The sequence below is a fragment of the Primulina eburnea genome, chromosome 10 (assembly GCF_022965805.1).
Source record: "Primulina eburnea isolate SZY01 chromosome 10, ASM2296580v1, whole genome shotgun sequence".
In the NCBI taxonomy this organism is placed as follows: Eukaryota; Viridiplantae; Streptophyta; class Magnoliopsida; order Lamiales; family Gesneriaceae; genus Primulina; species Primulina eburnea.
Genome location: NC_133110.1, coordinates 14,953,045 through 14,973,649, shown reverse-complemented (window position 1 = coordinate 14,973,649; position 20,605 = coordinate 14,953,045). Strand labels below are relative to the sequence as shown.

At 36.3% G+C, this 20,605-nt stretch overlaps 1 long non-coding RNA gene across 1 annotated transcript; it reads right to left on the bottom strand.

Annotated features, from left to right (window-relative positions):
• Window positions 1-12,442: 12,442 nt before the first annotated feature.
• LOC140803837 (uncharacterized) lies at window positions 12,443-13,272 on the bottom strand. The gene is made up of 2 exons (XR_012111941.1): window positions 13,200-13,272; window positions 12,443-12,718 (listed from the first exon to the last, which is right to left on the bottom strand). It is a non-coding gene; the product is annotated as an uncharacterized lncRNA (long non-coding RNA).
• Window positions 13,273-20,605: the final 7,333 nt, after the last annotated feature.

Below are 20,605 nucleotides of genomic sequence, written 5' to 3'. Positions count from 1 at the left end.
AAATTTTATCTACATGTTTATTTTATAAATGAGTCAAGTTATATATTCATTTAGAATTTTTTTTATAATTTCGCAAAAATACGAATACGAAAAATGGGCCTTTATAGTTGATATCAGAGCCTATGATCTTGTAAAGGGTTGTACTACTACTGCTCTCGAGAAGCTCATGAAGTCACATCTTTGGTCTGTAAGTTTTACATTTACGCATTTTATTTAAAGCATGAATTATTTTAACAGCATGTTTTCATGAAATGTTTTTGCGTTCAGATTTTAATTGTTCAGTGTTTATTTTAAAAAAAAATTATGGAATTATGCATGTTGGGTACGTTTGGAATTGGATATGTCTAAGAATTCGAATATTGGGCTTTAGGAGATGTTGAAAATTATTTGACTATATTAATTTTTAGGTCAGTAGTGTTGATGTCCTCCTTATGGGTTATAAGTTAATCTTGAAAATTATGAATGCTTTTGAGGCTTGTAGAATTTCTAAGAAATTATTAATGGTTCTTGGTTGCTAGTCGAGTAAATTTTTGAGGATTTCATATAAGCAAATAGCGATTCGAAGACTACGACAAACTTTAGGATTATAAATGTACAATTTGAGGATTTTAAGTACCTATGAAAATGTAATATTAATTATGACAATTTATTTAGGATACATGCTCTACCTAGTTAGATTTAAGGATGGAATTACATGAATTGAGAATTTTAGGGACCTAATTGTAATAACTAATAATTTGAGGACTTAAGTGCAAAAAAAAATTCTAAAGAACTATTTTCGAATTTTACCAAATTTTGGGGATTAAATTTCGAGTTTGAGAATCTAAAAGTTTAATGAGGTAAAGATGGAAAAATTTATGGGGACAATGATGCAAATTTTGAAGAGTTGTAGGGCCAAAATGTAAATTGAGAGAACTGTAAGGGTCAGGTTGCAATTTTCAAAATTTTAAGGATTAAATGCGAACTTTTGAGGAACACTTGGGATTTTAAGTATTTATAGAAATGTAAGACGTGTTATGGGAATTAATTTTGGGTATAATAAACTCAAGACTATTGAACCTTATGATACGGGAAATCTATAAAATGAAAATTGAGAATACTGAGGACTCATGGGTAATTGTGGAATTTTCAAGATTTAGGAAAAAATTGGATGATATTCGAGGAAAGTAAGAACTAATTTTAAAATCTTAGGAAATTTGAGAACTTATCTAGTAATAAGTGAGAATTGGACGGTTTAAATGGTAGGAATTTTCGGTTATTTAGGCTCGAAGGAAGTATAGAATATTTAGATATTTGGATTATAATGTTATAATGAATGGTAACCAAGGACATTGTAGGATGGATCAATCTTAGGCATGAAAATTTAAGCGTTAGTGAAATCATGTTGTGGCAAATTAAGATTTAAAGTGATGACGATTTAAGGTAAATTTGATCGGTTAGTTAAGTTATAAGGATAAACATTGAGTTAGTAAATTTTTTGGAACATAAGTTTGATGTGTCATAAGTTTTTGTCATGATTTTAACATTTAAGATTATACCTTGTGAGAATTTAAATTTTTTTGGAAAGTTGGGTACGATGATGGTTAGTATAATTGGTAGACGCACGTAAGAGGTGAGGTAGACACTTTGTCTCGAGAGATTTTGGGAGTCATTAACAAACTTGGGACTAAACGGATATGCGTATTGGAATTATTTTATTCAAAGCTATTTGGATTAGGTAAGTTTGAATTTCAAATTTATGGGATATTTGTTCATACGGAAATTTTGAGTGAAATAAAAACAAAAGGGAATTAGTTGTGTTCAATATAAGTTATCAATTGATGAATATTAAGATTTTTATCAAGTAAAGAATCTAAAAGCTTGATATGGGGATTCTAGAATTCTATGGGTTATAAATGAAATTGATTTATTAGAGTTAGTCTAATGCTACCATGGGCTAACTTATTAAGTTTTATACGCTAGTATTAATTAAGTATTAAGAATACGTAAGGGTGCAACGTTCGCTTCAATAAGGAAAGTCCCAGGGTCTTAGGTCTCAACTTTATTCTAATTGAAAAAGAAATAGTTTAAGCATGTAATTTGTGCTAGAATAATTTTATTCTTTAGGTGGAAGATCGGTATCGTATATTTTGGGTTTTATGGATTAAGACCACTCGAATTTAAGATTTGCAACAACGTTATATTGGGATGCACTTCTAAATAGTTAGATTATGTAAGTTTGGAGCGGTAAGATAAAGATTCGATTCAAGGATCTTAGTCTAATATTATTATGGGGTTGAGATAAAGTTTAAACTTTTAAGTATTTTACTAAGACCTCCTAAGTCGAACTGCATGAATGCCAATTGAAAGGATCGGTGAATAGGGTGAAGAGTGTTTAGAAGGGGGGGTTGAATAAACACTGCTCAATTTAAAATATTCTTCGACAAACTGATTTCAGTTGTGTTACAAACTGAATATAAATATCTCGTCGGTCAATAACAATCAGTTAAACTGACTACACAGTTGCGGAAAACTAACTGACTGAAAGATAGAGTATCTAACTGAAAATGATAACTGAAAGTAATAACAACACAGTTTGTTTCTGGATGTTCGGAGACTTGAATAACTCCTACGTCACCCCTTCTATCACGAAGATAGGATATTCACTAAAAGACTTTGATCAAATACAAAACAATGTACTGACCCACTTCAGTTTGGACTTATCACTTTGCCAATACTGAAACTTTTAGTATACAACTCTTTTACAGATCGTAACTGATCTCAGCACAACTTAGAAAATCTATCAATCGATTACAAAGTGCTATGAAAGCTCTAGAACGTAGTCTTGAATACTACTAATATAACTGATAAGCGTGAGCTTGATTTCTGAGTGTGAATGGATATTTTTGCAGCGTAACAGCAAGTAAGATAACTGAGAAATGCGATTATATCTTCGGCTGCTGCCTTCGACTATTTATAGGCTTCCCTCTCAACGGTAACATTAAAGATATTTGAATATTCTAACCGTTGATTTGCCACGTCGATATATCCTGACAATAGTACTCTGTTCATTTCTGAAATACGGCGAGCCACTACCAGTTCACAGGTGGCTGTACTATTTGTCGGTTGTCGCTTTCAACTGATGACGTGTACAGCTGAGAGATCAGCTGGTAAGGATCAGTTGTCGATGAAATAGACTATAGTTGAAGCGATCAGTTGACTGATGACGTGTTCAGTTGCGTCAATCAGTTGGTCCAATTCAGTTGCTAGAAACAGTTGGTCAATCTTTTGTCAAACGCCAGAATTTCGTTTCCAACAATTTCCCCCTTTATGGTGTTTGACAAAACTATAGAAAGAGACACTTGATTGAATTCACAGTAGATAAAATAAGATGTCGAATAAACTGAATCGACTGAATTCTCATTTCTTCAAATAAATACAATAGATACTGCTCTTATTATTTCTTATGCTGTTCTAAGATCTCCTTGATCTCTTCCCCCTTTTTTTCAAACAGCTCCATCTTGAAAGATAGCTTTCGAACGTTAGTAGAAAGGAGCTTGACAGAGGATGACATGTTTTCAATAGCAGTAGACATTGTGACTTGCAGCAGTTCAATTTTTCGAGACATAAGTGACTCCACACTGTCAACTCGTTTGGTAATGGAGTCTTGAGTGGCAGTCAGACTGGAAATAATGCCTCTATTCTTCTGAATATCACCAACTGCAAAAGAAAGAGCGGTAACAGCAGATTGTATGTTCTTCAGTCTTTTCAAAGACTCCTGATTATCGTCCAGCTTCAGACTGTGCGATAATTGCATATTTTGAATCTTGGAAATGGCAGTAATTATTTGACTCATATTGTCCTGCGTATGTTGGACTTCTTCAAAAATGAGATCAAAATCTGCTGAAGATGGAGGATGAGATTGTCGAGAAGTGCTTGGTTCACTTGTAGTAAGTTCAGAAATGATCAATGCTTGATCAGTTGAAATTGTTTCAGCATCATCTCGAACTGAAGGATCAGCAGCAGGGAATTCGTCTTGATCCCGAGGTGGTGAGCAAAGATTCTGTTCAGTAGATGGTGACATAACCTGAACTTGTGCCTTTGAAGGATGATCGATTGAGTCAACTGGCACATCAGTTGGTATGACCTGATCATCAGATGGATCTGCTTGAACAGTTTCTTCAGAAGGAATAGTGACCTCTGGATTGATTTGATCAGCGGAGTGATCAACTTTGTCAGAAACGGGTTCACTTATATGGGATTCCTCTACCACAGCTTGAATCACTTCATCAATATGAGCGAAAGAAAGCTCAGCTTCAGTATACAGTTGTTGTTCAACAGGCGGTGAGGGAGGCTTATTAGAAACTGGCTCTTCAGTTGGAACAAGAACTAAAGCTGATGATGGTTCTGTTTTGTCAGAGGATGCTTCTTCAACTATTTTCTCATCGTCATCATCTGAATCTCCTTGATAGATAACCAATTCTTGATTCAATTCCCAAAATTTGATTCGAGATAGTAGCCCTATAAGATCAGTGTCTACTGAGTAATTACAGCTTGATCAGCGTAGGCAGTAGGGCCAGTAGGCAAGTAGTTGGTTTTTAGCTTGGCAACAATTTGAGCTAACTTCTTCGCTCTCATCTGATCAAATAAGTAACTCTTCCTCTCCATAGCTTGAGCAATAGAGGCAGCTTTGACAGTTCGGAGAACAAAGGCCTCCAGCTTGATGAATTTGCTCAGCTCAGACTTCTTCTTCAATTGCTTGGCAAAAACCTCAGTACGATAGGATACCCAATCATCATAGGACTTAATCTTTGAAGCAGAAAAACTGTTCACTTTTGCCCATACAAGATCAATATGAGTCTGAATTGGGTTGGAGGGTCTAGGCTCTACAATCAATTTTCCTTTCCCTTTATCAGTACTCATGATATGAGGAATTTCAGGCCTGTTCGAGTTGATTCCACCTGCTCTAAAAATGTTATGCCTTTGGGTCTGGCAGGTGCTACACCAATAGGTCGAGATATTTGAGTAACAGGAGCTTGAGTCCTAACTGATTCCTTCTTAGCACCAACTGAAGCAGCTTGTGGAATAATTTGCAGAGGAACTGCTTCTATAGGCTGCTGATCAGTTAAGGAAATCATTGCATCAGTAGGAATGGATACCTCAGAAGTTGTTTTAATCCTTTGAGTTCTTGGCTTCTTCGCAATCTGAGAAGATGGAGTCTTCTCTGACTCTGATGTACTCAATACCAATTTCCTTTTGGCAACCTTCAGTTGAGCCAACATTTTGGCTTTCTTAACTGATTTGGGAGCAGCTAACTGAGTCCCAATTTCCTGTTTGATTTGCACAAACTGAGTAGGAGTTATGTCCATTTTGGGTTTGATTGGCATCGTGTTCTTTGCATTGAACACCTTAAATTTCGATGACCTTTCAGAATCATCAGCCACTAAACCTTTTACTTTCAGCAGATAACTGATTTGAACAGCAAAACTCCTTGATTTTTTAGAAGGCATAAACATATTCTTCAGAATATTAAAGATGAGATGCTTCCAGTTAATTTTGCGATCAGCCATAATAACAGTAATGGCCTGAAATTTTTCCAAGGTTAGGGCAGCAAATGATCCAGCTTTTGCCAAAATCCCTTTAGCAACTACATCAGCAAGTAATTGAACTTCATACTTGAGTTCCTTCTTAGGATCAGATACTTTAATCTTCTGTCCATCAGCAGAGAGAAGGGTTTGCATTTCCTCAATATCAGATGCTTTAACATCCGAAATTTGTGTCATACCATCAGAGGGTAAAGAAAATAAATCACCAAGAGAATCTTCAGAGATGATCAGCAACTGACCATTGATAGTAGAATTAATGTTTCCCTCAGAATCAATCATGCCAGTGGAGTAGAAATCCTGAAGTTCTTTGGGATAAATATCCTGTGAAGATTGTCCCAAAAATGTTCTTAGTCCAAAAATTTCAAGCTTCTGAAATACTTTCTTGACTTCAGCATCGCCGAAAGATAAGATAGATACAAAGCTGATGGCCATAGCATTCAACATAAAAGCAGGAATTTGAGTTGTCATTGATAATTGAGAAAGTTCCTGAAAGAAAATTCGAAGGATGAAATAGTTCTTGCTTTCAAAAATTTGTAAATAATTGTAGAGTAAAACTGAAATGAAGCGGGTAATAGTACATATGTACGTGACCATTCAAATTCTGGACACGTGTCAGTCCGTAGAAATTTTGAAAAGCAAAGTGTGTACGTGTGCTATAATCGTGTGTATAATTTGAGCGGTTAAAAATGAGTCCACGTCATAAACTGAAATTCATCATTAGTTTAGCAGACAGTCACGTCATTTGATTTGGAATATAATCGGTTTAATTAGTTAACTTATATGAGAAGATTAGTGGAAAATTCGACTGATAGATCAGTTGATAAAACTGAGTCCTTTCAGTTGAGAATTCACTAACAACTGTCTTCTCAGTTAACCTCTTGAACCATTATTCCCCCTTAATAAATGCAATTTAAAAAAATGACGGCAATAGACAGAAATGATTAAAGGTATGTCTGGTGCTCGGCAGAGCAAACGTCACTGAGAGAAGTGTCCTTTCATTTCCCTCTTCTTGGCCTATAAATAAGAGTGAAATGGTTAATCATAGCTATCTCAACAAATAAGCTTCAAGGAGAAGAAAGAATGGCAGGAGCTGGAAGTTCAAACGTCTCCCCGTTTACGCTGCAGGCAAGGAAAGAAGCCATCGAAGATGAAGTCTTCTACTCGAGCCTTCCTTACGGGGAGGAGATGCAGGAGCTGGAGTTCCTGTACTACTCTAGGCGGGTCACCACTTTTAAGCGGATGGCCCAACTACGAGAGGTGCGGGAGCTCCTAGAAGTTCTTGCGGGGGTGGACCTTTTTAAGGAAGGTCATCTCTATAAGCTCTTTCTTCTGAAGGAGCTGGAGATCCTCCGCCGCATCGCTATCTCCCACAGTTTCTGCAAAACCTCTTACTCAGCACTAGCTGCATGGTTGAGTTTGTGGATAACTGATGTGGAGGATAAATATGAAAATGTAACCCGCTCCTCTTGCTCCTCTTAATAAAATATTTATTATGTTTTATCGTCGTTGTTCTTTATTCCCGTTTGCAATGATCTATATGAGATATAAACACAAGAACGACAAAAACACTAACTGAAATCAGTTAAGAATTCATAAGAATAAGCAACTCACTTAAATAATCTGTAAGAAAGCAATAAAGCTTATAAACAAATTACGAGCAATAATCATTAATTAAGAAAAATCAATTAATCCAAGTATATTGCGAAAGTGAGAAAACTTAGTCTCAGCCAGTGGTTTGGTGAAGATGTCAGCCGCTTGCTGTTCAGTTGATACGTATTCCAATCTGATGTTCTTCTTTAAAGCATGGTCTCAGATGAAGTGATGTCTGACATCTATATGCTTAGTCCTGGAGTGAAGAACTGGATTATACGTAATAGCGATTGTACTCGTGTTGTCACAGAATATTGGCGATTCCTTTGCATCAACACCATAATCTTTCAGTTGTTGCTGAATCCAGAGCAGTTGGGCACAGCAGCTTCCAGCAGCAAGATATTCTGCTTCAGTTGTGGAAGTTGCTATAGATGTTTGCTTCTTGCTGAACCAAGAGATCAGTCTGTCTCCTAGAAACTGACATGATCCACTTGTGCTTTTCGGATCAAGCTTGCATCCTGCATAGTCTGCATCTGAATAGCCAACTAAATTGAAAGATGAGTCTTTAGAGTACCATAAACCAACATTTTGCGTGCCTTTAAGATATTTCAAGATACGTTTGGCAGCAGAAAAATGTGATTGCTTAGGATTAGCTTGGAATCTTGCACACATGCATACAACAAACACAATATCAGGACGACTAGCAGTTAGGTACAATAATGAATCTATTAAACCTCTGTAGAGCGTCGTCTCAACTGATATTCCCCCTTGATCAGTGTCTAATTTAGCTGATGAGCTCATAGTGGTGCTTGCAGCTGAACATGATTTCATGCCAAATTTTTTCAGCAATTCTTTTGTGTACTTGGTTTGACTGATAAAAGTTCCTGAATCCAGTTGTTTCACTTGTAGACCAAGGAAGAATGTCAGTTCACCCATAATGCTCATCTCGATTTTTTCCTGCAATAACTTGGAAAACTTCTCGCATAGTTTGGGGTTAGTTGACCTAAAAATAATATCGTCAACATAAATTTGAACAAGTAAAATATGATCATTCTTGGAGAATTTGAACAATGTTTTGTCAAATGATTCGACAGAAAAGTCATGGTCAGTTAGAAATTTTGAAAGAGTTTCATACCACGCTCTTGGAGCTTGTTTGAGACCGTATAAAGCTTTGTTCAAATGATAGACATGATCAGGAAGGTGATGATTTACAAAACCTGGAGGTTGTTCAACGTAAACTTCTTCCTGCAAGTGGCCGTTCAGAAATGCACTCTTTACGTCCATTTGATAGACTTTGAAGTTTTTGAAAGAGGCATAGGCAAGGAATATTCTGATTGTCTCCAGTCTTGCAACTGGTGTATATGTCTCATCATAATCGATTCCTTCTTCCTGCCTATATCCTTGTGCTACCAGCCTTGCTTTGTTGCGCACAACTGAACCATCTTCGTTCAGCTTATTCCTGTATACCCACTTTGTACCTATCATAGTTTTAGAAATTGGTCTTGGAACTAGGTTCCAGACATTGTTATGGGTAAACTGATTTAACTCTTCTTGCATTGCATTTATCCAGTTAGGATCAGCAAGAGCTTCATCAGTCTTCTTTGGCTCCAGTTGAGATACAAAAGCTGAATGAATAAACAAGTTAAGCATTTGATTTCTTGTTCTTACCGGATCAGATGGATTACCTATCACCAGTTCTGGAGGATGTGATTTCTTCCATCTAAGTTCAGCATTTGTTTCTTCTGTATTAGCAATATTCTCGGTAGGTAACTGTATATCTTCAGTTTCAGTTGGAGCTAGTTCAGTTGGCAACTGATTCTCATTTGTATGCTCCACTAACTGATTGTCAGGATTTGCTTCCAACTCAGCTGATTGATCCAATATTTCAGGTTCAGGTGATTGGAGGTTGTTTTGATTAAGTTGAACATCTTCTTCATCATCATCCAAGCTTATATCTGTAAATCTATCAGCTAGCTCAACTGTATCAGTTGGCTTAAACGTTAGTGTAGATTCATCAAACACAACATGAATAGATTCCTCAACATTTAAGGTATTTTTGTTGAAGACTCTATAAGCTCTACTCACTGAAGAATAACCAAGAAATATTCCCTCTGCAGATTTAGCGTCAAAAGCTGTTAAATGGGTTTTACCATTGACAAGTATAAAACATCTGCAGCCGAATATTTTGAAGTAAAAACCACACTTTTTCTTCCATGCCAGATCTCATAAGGTGTTTTCATATGATTCTTATTAATCATTGATCTGTTTTGAGTATAACACGCAGTGTTCACTGCCTCTGCCCAAAACCTTTGAGAGATAGAAGAATCAGCAAGCATTGTTCTAGCAGCCTCTTTGAGGGTCCGATTTCTCCTTTCAGCTACACCATTTTGCTGAGGAGTTCTGGCTGCTGAGAGCTCATGCTTGATTCCTGTATTCTCTAAATAATTTGAAAGAATTTGATTGATAAATTCAGTTCCTCTATTGGATCTGATTCTATCAATTCCAACTGATTTTTCATTTAATAACCATTTGAAAAGCTTAATCAGTTGAGCAGCAGTTTGGTCTTTGGACTTGAGAAATATAACCCAAGTGAATCTTGAAAAATCGTCTACAACCACCAAGGTGTATTTCATTCCCCTTATGCTCATGACTGGTATAAGACCAAATAGATCCATATGTAGTAGTTCTAAGCATCGGGAGGAAGATTTACAACCCTTGTTCTTAAAAGAGGATTTGATTTGCTTACCAAACTGACATGCTAAGCAAATTTTGTCTTTGATAAAATCTATTTTGGGCAATCCAGTAACAAGATCGTGGTTACTCAAATAAGCAATAGATTTGAAGTTGAGGTGGTTTAATCTCTTATGCCACAACCAGTTTTTAGAAAATTTTGAAGCAATAAAACATACTGGTGCATAAGGTTGATCATTCCAACTGACTTTGTAAGTGTTTCCACATATTTTGTCAGTTAGGATGATCTCTTCAGTTGAGTTTTTGACTGAACAAGAATGTTTGTCAAACTGAACTGAGAATCCATTATCGCATAACTGACTGATACTGATCAGATTATACTTGAGATTCTCAACTAATAAAACATCATTAATGGTGAAGTTACCATGGATAAGCTTACCCTTACCCACAGTTTTACCTTTAGAGTTATCTCCAAAACTGATGTTTGGTCCAGTGTACTTAGTCAGTTGAGATAATAAATTTGAATCTCCTGTCATGTGGCGTGAACATCCACTGTCCAAATACCATATAGATCCGGTGCTTGTACCTGTTACCTGCAATTAAACACAAGATAAGATTGTGGTACCCTTTTCTATTTGGGTCCAAAGTTGATTAGTCCTTTAGGAATCCAAAATTGGATCAGTCCGACTGACCGTCCAGTTGCTGTATTCCAAATTTTCTTTCTCGGTCTGTGTGTGTGTGGTGTATGGTGTGCAGGGGATACAACATGTGATTTGCCCTTTTTCGACTGATTGTTCAGCCAGTATCTTTTCTGAACTGGCTTGCTGTTATAGTAGTTGGAATAGCCGTTTGAATAGTTTTTGCTGAAAATTTTTGGTGGCTGACTTCGTGAGTCAGTCACAGCTTTTGGGCTATAACCAATACCACATCTTTTGCCCTTGCTCATATTATGAGTCGGCTGTTCAATCAGTTTACTTGGCTCAGCTTGTTCTTGTACCATAACTGATTTGACAAAGTGAATATATTTCCCTTTGTCCATATTCAGTTTTGGTTGAATATCTTTGGAAGGTGTTTCATCCTGGTTACTGAACCCTAATCCAGTTTTATCAGTAAATGATTTCTGAGAGTTCTGTATATCAGTCAATGCAACGGATGATTTATTCCAAGCTTGAATGAGCTCAGTTTGCTTTGAATTTTCAAGCATTAACTTTTGAATCATTAATTGATCCTTGCTCCTTTCAGTATTGAGTTCGGAAATCTCCCTTTTTAGACTCAACATTTCAACTGATATATCAGTTGTTGTCTTATTGTCGATAGGATCATTTTGCTCTACTCTGGTCTTTTCAAATGATAAGGCAAGCTTTTGATATTCACTAACCATGTCATGAAGAGTTGTAATAAGTTCTTCCCTTGTGAAATCAGTTGAACTAAAGTCAAATACCTGTTGGCTGCTTGACTGAACGTCTGTGTCATCAGCCATCAAGCACTTTACTTCTTCCTCATCTTCAATAGAACTGCAAGAGGTTTTTGGTTCTGACTCTTCGCTGTCAGTCTCTGTCCATTTGGCTTTACTATCCTCAGCTAGGAGTACCTCATGCTTCTTTCTGTAAGGCTTCTTATCATCCTTAGATCTCCTCTTATGCTCATACACTTTCTTCTTTCTTTCAGTTGACACTTGACTGTCCTTCTTAGGTTTGGGACAGTCAGCAATAAAATGACCAAGTTTGCCACAGTTATAGCATGCATTGGACTCTTCTCTGGAATTATTTCTTTGGTATTGCTTCTGAAAGTTCCCTTGATTTTTCCTCATGAATCTTCCGAATTTCCTGATGAACAATGACATCGCGTCATTGCTTAGTTGATCTGCACCTTTCTCAACTGAACCAGTTGGTTCTGATCTTACAGCAGCTAAAGCAGTAGTTGCTGCTGGGGTAGATAGTTCTCCTTCTCGAGTTTACAGTTCAAACTCATATGCTTTTAAGTCAGCGAATAGATCATGGAGTTCCACTTTGTTCAGATCTTTAGACTCCCTCATAGCCATGGTTTTCACATCCCATTCTCTAGGAAGACCTCTGATAAACTTCAATGCTACTTCTTTATTGGTATACACTTTTCCAAGTGCATTCAGTTCGTTGATGATGTAGCTGGTTCTTTCATCATATTCATGCATTGTTTCTCCAACTTTCATTCTGATGTTGTCGAACTTCTGTACAACAACAGATAGCTTGTTCTCTTTGGTCTGTTCATTGCCTTCGCAAAGTTCGATTAGTTTCTCCCAAATCTCTTTAGCCGTCTTGCACATCTTGATTTTACTGAACGTCACTTTGTCCAGTGTTTTGTACAATGTGTCTTTTGCTACATTATCCAGATTTGCTTTTCTCTTGTCTTCAGCAGTCCACTCATCTCTGGGCTTTTCAATACGGTTAGGTGCCCCATCTGTGATTGCAATAGCTGTATTGGCTTTCAAAATCTTCATGGGTCCGTCAGTTATAACGTACCACATGTCATCATCCAGTGCAGATAGATGAGCCTGCATCCTGATCTTCCAATCGTCAAAATCTTCTCTGGAGAACATGTGTAGCGCCCTTACCCGAGCCACTACTAGACAGACTAATAAACATGCAACATTAAACTTAATAACCACAATTAAACAGCGGAAACCAAATACTTAATCATCTTACAACCCAAACGAAAACAAAACAATAACAGCAGTCTTAAACATTAATACAACCAAAACAAAACATAATCCTGAACGAGAATACGGTAAACCACAGGAAACCTCCAGTGGATCAGCACTGAAACCCAACTGCTCTAGCCACTGCCCTGCTCGTCCGGACCGTCCAACCTAAGACCTGCCCCGTGGAATGGGGTGCCCAAGATGAAAACAAGGACGTGAGCGACAATCGCCCAATACGAGAATGTACGAGTATACAAACTGATATGATGCATGCGAAATGCAATATGCTCGGATATCAAGGATCAAGTCAAGAATCTCATGCTCAGTCTAGAGGCGCCTGAGTGTGTAGTCTCTTATCTGCCCTAGGCATGTTTTGGCTCCCACACTCATCATCAAGACGTGGACCTGCAATGTCCAGGTCATCAGAGCCCGCGGGTCCCGTCGGACACTGTAGCTCTTGATGTCCCATCCTCCACAATACAGAATAGGGCTGAGCGGCGCCAACAAACGAGGTATATCTCAAAAGATATCAGGCTAAACATGATATGTCATGCATAATATGCCAAAGCAGTAAAACATGTATCATGCAACAGATAAATATGCAGCATATAAGTGTGTATACTACGCTTGGATACCTCAGTCAGTACATCACGTACCTCACTAAAACAATCTGAGAGAAATCTCTGAACCTAGACAATACCAACACAATGAAATCACTATCAAACCAGAACAAACATGCTACAAGTTCTCATTAATGATCCTTAAATCACTATCTAAGGATTTAGGATTATACCTGCATCCGTCGTCAGCCCGCTGATGATGTCTCGATCTCAGTTCACCGACCCCTCCTCGAGTCGATACTAGCTCCGAAACTTCCCGACACCAAAGTGCCCTAGAACTGGCTAGAAAACCTAATGTACAACTAGAACTCTCTCTGAAGAATGCGGTGAAGGAAAACAAAAGAATCGGCTTCTCTTTATAGGCTGCATCCGGACTATTTCAGAAAATCTAAACCAATCTTATCTGCCACGTGTCAGAATCTCATTGGTCTAGTTATATTTCTCGTGATAATGTAATCTAAAGTAAATCGGATTATCCATTTTTTAAATTCGGTGGATACCAACAGCTTAATCTCGGATTATCAATTCCTTAATAATACTTAATTAACAACTCATAAATTATCTCTTAATTAATCTTAATGCAAAACAAGGATTCGGGTCATTACAAAATGGGAATCTTGTTGAATGAAGACATAGTGAACACTTAGAGTATAGATAATCTTTGAAAGGATATAACTTGCTTTGATACCACTTGAAAGGATCGGTGAATAGGGTGAAGAGTGTTTAGAAGGGGGGGTTGAATAAACACTGCTCAATTTAAAATATTCTTCGACAAACTGATTTCAGTTGTGTTACAAACTGAATCTAAATATCCCGTCGGTCAATAACAATCAGTTAAACTGACTACACAGTTGCGGAAAACTAACTGACTGAAAGATAGAGTATCTAACTGAAAATGATAACTGAAAGTAATAACAACACAGTTTGTTTCTGGATGTTCGGAGACTTGAATAACTCCTACGTCACCCCTTCTATCACGAAGATAGGATATTCACTAAAAGACTTTGATCAAATACAAAACAATGTACTGACCCACTTCAGTTTGGACTTATCACTTTGCCAATACTGAAACTCTTAGTATACAACTCTTTTACACAGTGCTGATCTCAGCACAACTTAGAAAATCTATCAATCGATTACAAAGTGCTGTGAAAGCTCTAGAACGTAGTCTTGAATACTACTGATATAACTGATAAGCGTGAGCTTGATTTCTGAGTGTGAATGAATATTTTTGCAGCGTAACTGCAAGTAAGATAACTGAGAAATGCGATTATATCTTCGGCTGCTGCCTTCGACTATTTATAGGCTTCTCTCTCAACGGTAACATTAAAGATATTTGAATATTCTAACCGTTGATTTGCCACGTCGATATATCCTGACAATAGTACTCTATTCATTTCTGAAATGCGGCGAGTCACTACCAGTTCACAGGTGGCTGTACTATTTGTCGGTTGTCGCTTTCAACTGATGACGTGTATAGCTGAGAGATCAGCTGGTAAGGATCAGTTTTCGATGAAATAGACTATAGTTGAAGCGATCAGTTGACTGATGACGTGTTCAGTTGCGTCAATCAGTTGGTCCAATTCAGTTGCTAGAAACAGTTGGTCAATCTTTTGTCAAACGCCGGAATTTCGTTTCCAACACCAATACTTGGACTTGAAGCTTTAACATATCTTGAATTCAATAAAGTTAAGAAAGGATGTTGTTAAGATTTCAATATTGGAATATAATAGGTCAATGAACATCGGTATATTATAAGGAAAGTAAGGCGCGTTAAATTTGGACATCCACCTCTAGTATGAGGAATTGCGGAATAAGTAAAAATTCGGGGCTATAGTTGAATAGAACTACGTTACCATAAGTTGTTTTAAGTTGCGATTCACAAACGAGAATTTTGGTAGACAAAATTATTTAGGATTGAGGAAACTTAAGGACATCTTAATATTTATCTTATCAGAGTAGCGCATCGGAAGCGTGGATTATTAGGATTCTAGAACTAAGAATCTAAACTTTTTGTTTATTAAGGATAAGCGAATTTCGAGGACGAAATTTCTTTTAAGGGGGGAGAGTTGTAGAACCCGAAAAATCAGATTACGTATAAGCCATGCATATTTGCTACTATTTAAATAAAAAAATGAATTTTTATAAATAAATGAAGTGTTTGATTTATTTTAATAATTTTAAGTCACGATCATTTATTTTAAAAGTAGATGTTTAGATTTATCTTTCCAGGATAAATACGCGAGGCCGGATCGGAGTTTGGAGATTAGAGATAAGATTAATAATAAGAAAAATATTCCTCAATTTAATTTAAGTCAAAGAATAATTTAATTTAAAGAAAAAGAATGTCCTTGGGATTTAATAAATTAATTAGAGCTAAGTTGGTAAATAAGTTCTTTAGGTTAATATTTAATTAAAACTTAAATTAAAATATGTAAATATATGGGGATGAATTAATCTAGGTATAATATATTCAAGGAATTAATCATGACATTTGAATACTTAAATTTGAGGTCATGAGTGCCATGCAATAATCTATCCTAAATTTAATGTATAAATTCACTAAAATATATAATGAGGGTGCTAAACTTTAAGCAATTAAAATACAAGATTTAAACAATAAAATACCATGCAAATTAGAAATAATAATTTTGAGTCCAACATTTAAAATAATTCAAAGGTTAGTAACATCCCATTTAAACCACTCATAATTACACTTCATGGTGTATTCATTTACCCTCTTAATTCACCAAGAAATGGTAATTCAAATATTATAGCACACCACATTCATCCTCATCTTACTACCTAGCATACCAACGTGTATATGCAACAAAAATGAGGGAAAAGAATAGGCTAGCAAGGAATAAGAAAACATTTCAAACCATTCCACTTCTTGAGTTGTAACCTCCCACCTTAATGCATGTTATGACCCATTTAACACCACTTATAACATTCATCTTCGTCACCTACATATCCTACACCTATATGCTTGAAAATATCAAGAGAAACCAGCTGCCATAATCGTGTAAGAATAGCAGCAATAATAAGGAAAATAATGAAGAATCCTTCGGCAGCAAGGGGTGAAGGGAAATCAATTCAATCCCATTCAACTTCTTGCACTTGTAACTCTCCACTAAATGCACTTCAAGACCCCTTTAACACCTCTTATATCATAAACCTTCATCTCTAACATCAACTACACCCCTACATTCGAAATATCAGAAAGAACAAGCTGCTGAATTCGAGAGAACAACAGCAGAAACAAGGAGAAAAAGCCAACTCCGATTCCTTCGTATCGTATTGTCGTTTTGATTTGTTTTATTCAAAACAACTTTCAGGCATGTATATGTTGTTTCTTTGCTCTTCAATCAAGTCCTATAAATATTTTTAAACATTATATGTTAAATATTCATGAGGCAAAACGAAATTATGGCAGCAACATTTTCGAAAAATCTGCACAGGTCCTCAGAATTGGCTTATGTTTTTGTTTGAGATGTTTCTTGTGATTTCAGGAGTTTTTTCGGTTCCAGGCTCCCAAGGCTGAATATAGGCATGATTTAGAGTATGTTAGGGGGTTTTTGGTTCATGTGTTTCAGTCCATACACTCAAGAACGAAAGAATGACAGCAACTTTCCCTTAGGTGCAATAATGAGTCACAGTTTTGGTCATTTGGGTGGTTAAGGTGTGTGTTCTAATCTTGACTGTCCTAGGGACTGTAGCCATGGTTAGAACCCTCACTTACCATGTCTAGGACATGACCAAGGTGTCCTTTCAAGGTTTTGTTCATGGTTCCCTCAAAAGTTTTAAACAACAACACAAGTGCATATTTCGGTCTTTTCATTTCCTGTGTGAGTGTGTTTCGGTTTTGGGGTGTGTTGTGGTTTGTGGTTGGCTTCTAGCCCTTAGCCATGGTCCAAGCCATACCTTAGAATGTTGGTAAGAGTCTTTGGGTGGTGGTTCAAGCCCTTGGTCATTAATGTCAGAATTTCCCCTCAAATACACAAGCTGCTCGTGCTGTAATTTGACAGCAACTTGCGGTTCGGTTCATGAGGTTGGTTTGAGTTCTTGGCTGGCTTTTAGCCCATGGCCTTGGACTGGACAGTACCTCAATGAGTTAGGAAAGTCATGTTTTTGGTCGTTTGTGATTTGGTCGATTTTAGAGGTCGTACGAGAATTTACGGTGAAAGGTGCCAAAATGACTCTCGAAAGAGTGTTTTATGTTTTTGGATTCCTTTCACCTATTTTTGTGTTTTTCAGTTATTACGCACATTTTTCAGTTTGTTTGGGGTATTTTTAATCATGGTTAAACGTTTGTTTAATGTTGGTTCGGGTTGGTACGAAGCCATGGTTAAAAATCAAGTTGTTGGTCCGAATCGTCTCGTTTTTGGTTCTATTGTTAAAATTTTGTCAAGTTAAGATTTATTGCATGTGTCACATATTAGTAGTAAGTCGCAGCAAGCCTGGGAACGATCCAACTCATCCGGTGAAAAAAAAAATAATAAATAATAAAATAAGGTTATAATTATATTACGTGTATAGAAATATAAAATGTTTATTTTTGAGATATATGCTATATGTCTTGTGGCCACCTTATGCTTATGGGTTTGGAAGTTGGTAGGCGCAACTGAGGACCTCTCCGCACGGTGACTTACGATCGGTTTATGATTATGTATGGGTACGGACATCCAGTCCAAGGGCTGTGATTGATCTCTACCGCCCAGTATACTGTGGTTTAGTCTGATCAGGCGCTCACGTTATGTTATGGGCCACTTGCTTAGAAACATTATCTCTACCAAAAAATTATGACATGACATGACAGAGCTCTATTGAGCAAAGCTTTTACGTATGATTTTCAGATATGCACGTAGTTATAATTATTCATGATACGATTTTCACCATACGCTTTACGATATTTTATTTTTACGTTGCATGCGATTTTATGATATATATTACTTGTTATTCACGATATATATATGTTGAGTCTTTAGACTCACTAGACTTGATTGTTATAGGTACTGATGAGGTCGAGACGGATGGCATAGACCAGTGAGCTATCTTGTGGCAGCAGTAGAAAACCCGAGGACCTCATGTTTTAGTTTATGCATCTCTTATTATTCAAACTACGTTTTAATACGTTGGTTTATTTTTAAATGGTTGTTTGAAAACAATATTTACTTCCGATGTTATTTTCAAGTTAAATTTTATCTACATGTTTATTTTATAAATGAGTCAAGTTATATATATTTATTTAGAAAATTTTTTATAATTTCGCAAAAATACGAATACGAAATATGGGCCTTTATAGGACTCGACTTGTTAACAATTCACCTTTTTCATTTTTTATCACTGTGATGCCAGATTTTTTGGAACTACTTGTGTTGGGCTTACCCACTTACTATCAGAAATAGGGTAGATAAGTCCAACATTAAGAAATTTGAGAACTTCAGTTTTCACAACATCTTTCATGTGTGGATTTAATCTCTTTTGTGGTTGTTGAGATGTTTTAGCATTTTCTTCTAAGTGAATTTTGTTAGTGCAAATTAGTGGATTAATGCCCTTAAAATCTTTTAGTGTCCAACTAATTGCATTTTTATGTCTTTTAAGCATATCAACTAATTTAACTTTTTGATTACTTGATAGTTTGGAAGAAATTACCACCGGATATGTTTCATCTTCTCCAAGAAATGCATACTTCAATTCTTCTGGCAAGGGTTTTAACTCCAATATGGGTGGTTTGTCTTTGTTCTCATATTTCGTCTCAAATTCTTTTTCTGATCCTGGTAACGGGTGATACTTGATAAAATCATCAAGATCAAATTCAATATTTTCTTTAACAGTATCAATTGAACAAATATCTAATTGGTCACGAGTACTCCCTTCTTGAATGTTTTCTTCCACAAGAGTTTCAATAAGATTTTCATCTTCACTTTCATCTCCTTTGTCATGTGGTTGCTTACAAAGATTAAACACATTAAGCTCCAAGGTCATGTTACCAAATGACAACTTCATTATTCCATTCCTGCAATTTATAAGAGCATTAGAAGTTGCTAAAAATGGACGACCTAAAATTACAGGAATTGCATTACAAGCTTCAATAGGTTGTGTATCTAAAACTATGAAATCGACAGGATATAAAAAGATATCAACTTGGACCAACACGTCTTCTACCATACCTCTTGGCACTTTAACAGATCTATCAGCAAGTAAAAGTGTTATCGAAGTAGGTTTTAACTCGCCTATATTGAGTTCTTGATAAACTAAATATGGAAGTAAATTCACACTAGCTCCAAGGTCAAGCAATGCTTTTTTAATTTTTCGTTCTCCAATAATATAAGAAATAGTAGGACAACATGGGTCTTTGTATTTCAAAGCATTATTATTTTGAATGATTGCACTTACTTGTTCGGCTAAAAATGCTTTCTTTTTCACATTCAATTTTATTTTCACAGTGCACAAGTCTTTCAAAAATTTGGCACATGATGGTACCTGATTTATTGCATCTCATAAAAGAATATTAACTTTTACTTGTTTAAAAATATCATATATATCAGAATTCAAATTTGATTTTTTTGTATTTTTTAATGCATGAGGGAATGGTGGTGACACTATCTGTTGATCCTCCTCTTTGCAAGTTATGGGTTCCACTTCCTTACCCTTTGGAGTTGATTGATCATCATCTTCACAAGGTTCAAGAACGGATTTTTCCACAACCTTACCACTGCGAAGGGTAATAACAGATTTTACCTGATCCATCGTTTGAGTTCCAGAAGTTCCGGTTTGTGAATGATGATCCTTGGGATTAGGCTGTGGTTGTGAAGGAAATTTACCTTTTTCATGAACATTAAGGGCAGATGCAAATTTAGCAAGAGTATCTTTCAAATCTGTCATGGTTTGAGCAGTTTGCGTATTGATTGACTCTTGCTTTGCAATGAAAGAATTCAATATATCTTCCAAATTCCTTTTAGGTGGAGGAAAATAAGGTGCATAATTTTGAAAATTTTGTTGATTTTGGAAATGTGGTTGTGAAAATTGTGCAGCATTATCATTTCTCCAACTAAAATTTGGATGATTTCGTCAACCTGGATTGTAACTTTGAGAAAATGGTTCAAAATTTGGCCTTTTGAAATTGTTTAAAACATTGGCTTGCTCATGGAGACATTCTTTAAAAGAGAGCAAAGTGGGACAATCTTTTGTAGAATGATCACTTGTATCACAGATGTGACATGCAATTTCTTGAACATATTTTAATTGACCATTCTTTTTCAATTCAAGTGCCTCAATTTTTCTTGCCAAAGAGGTAAATCTGGCTTGGAGATCATGTTCATCCTTGAGAGTATACATATCTCCATCAGATGTGGGAGATTGAATCTTGTTTGATGGTTCAATTGTACCTATTGTGTCCCAATTTTGAGCATTTTCAGCTAATGAATCGAGATACTCAA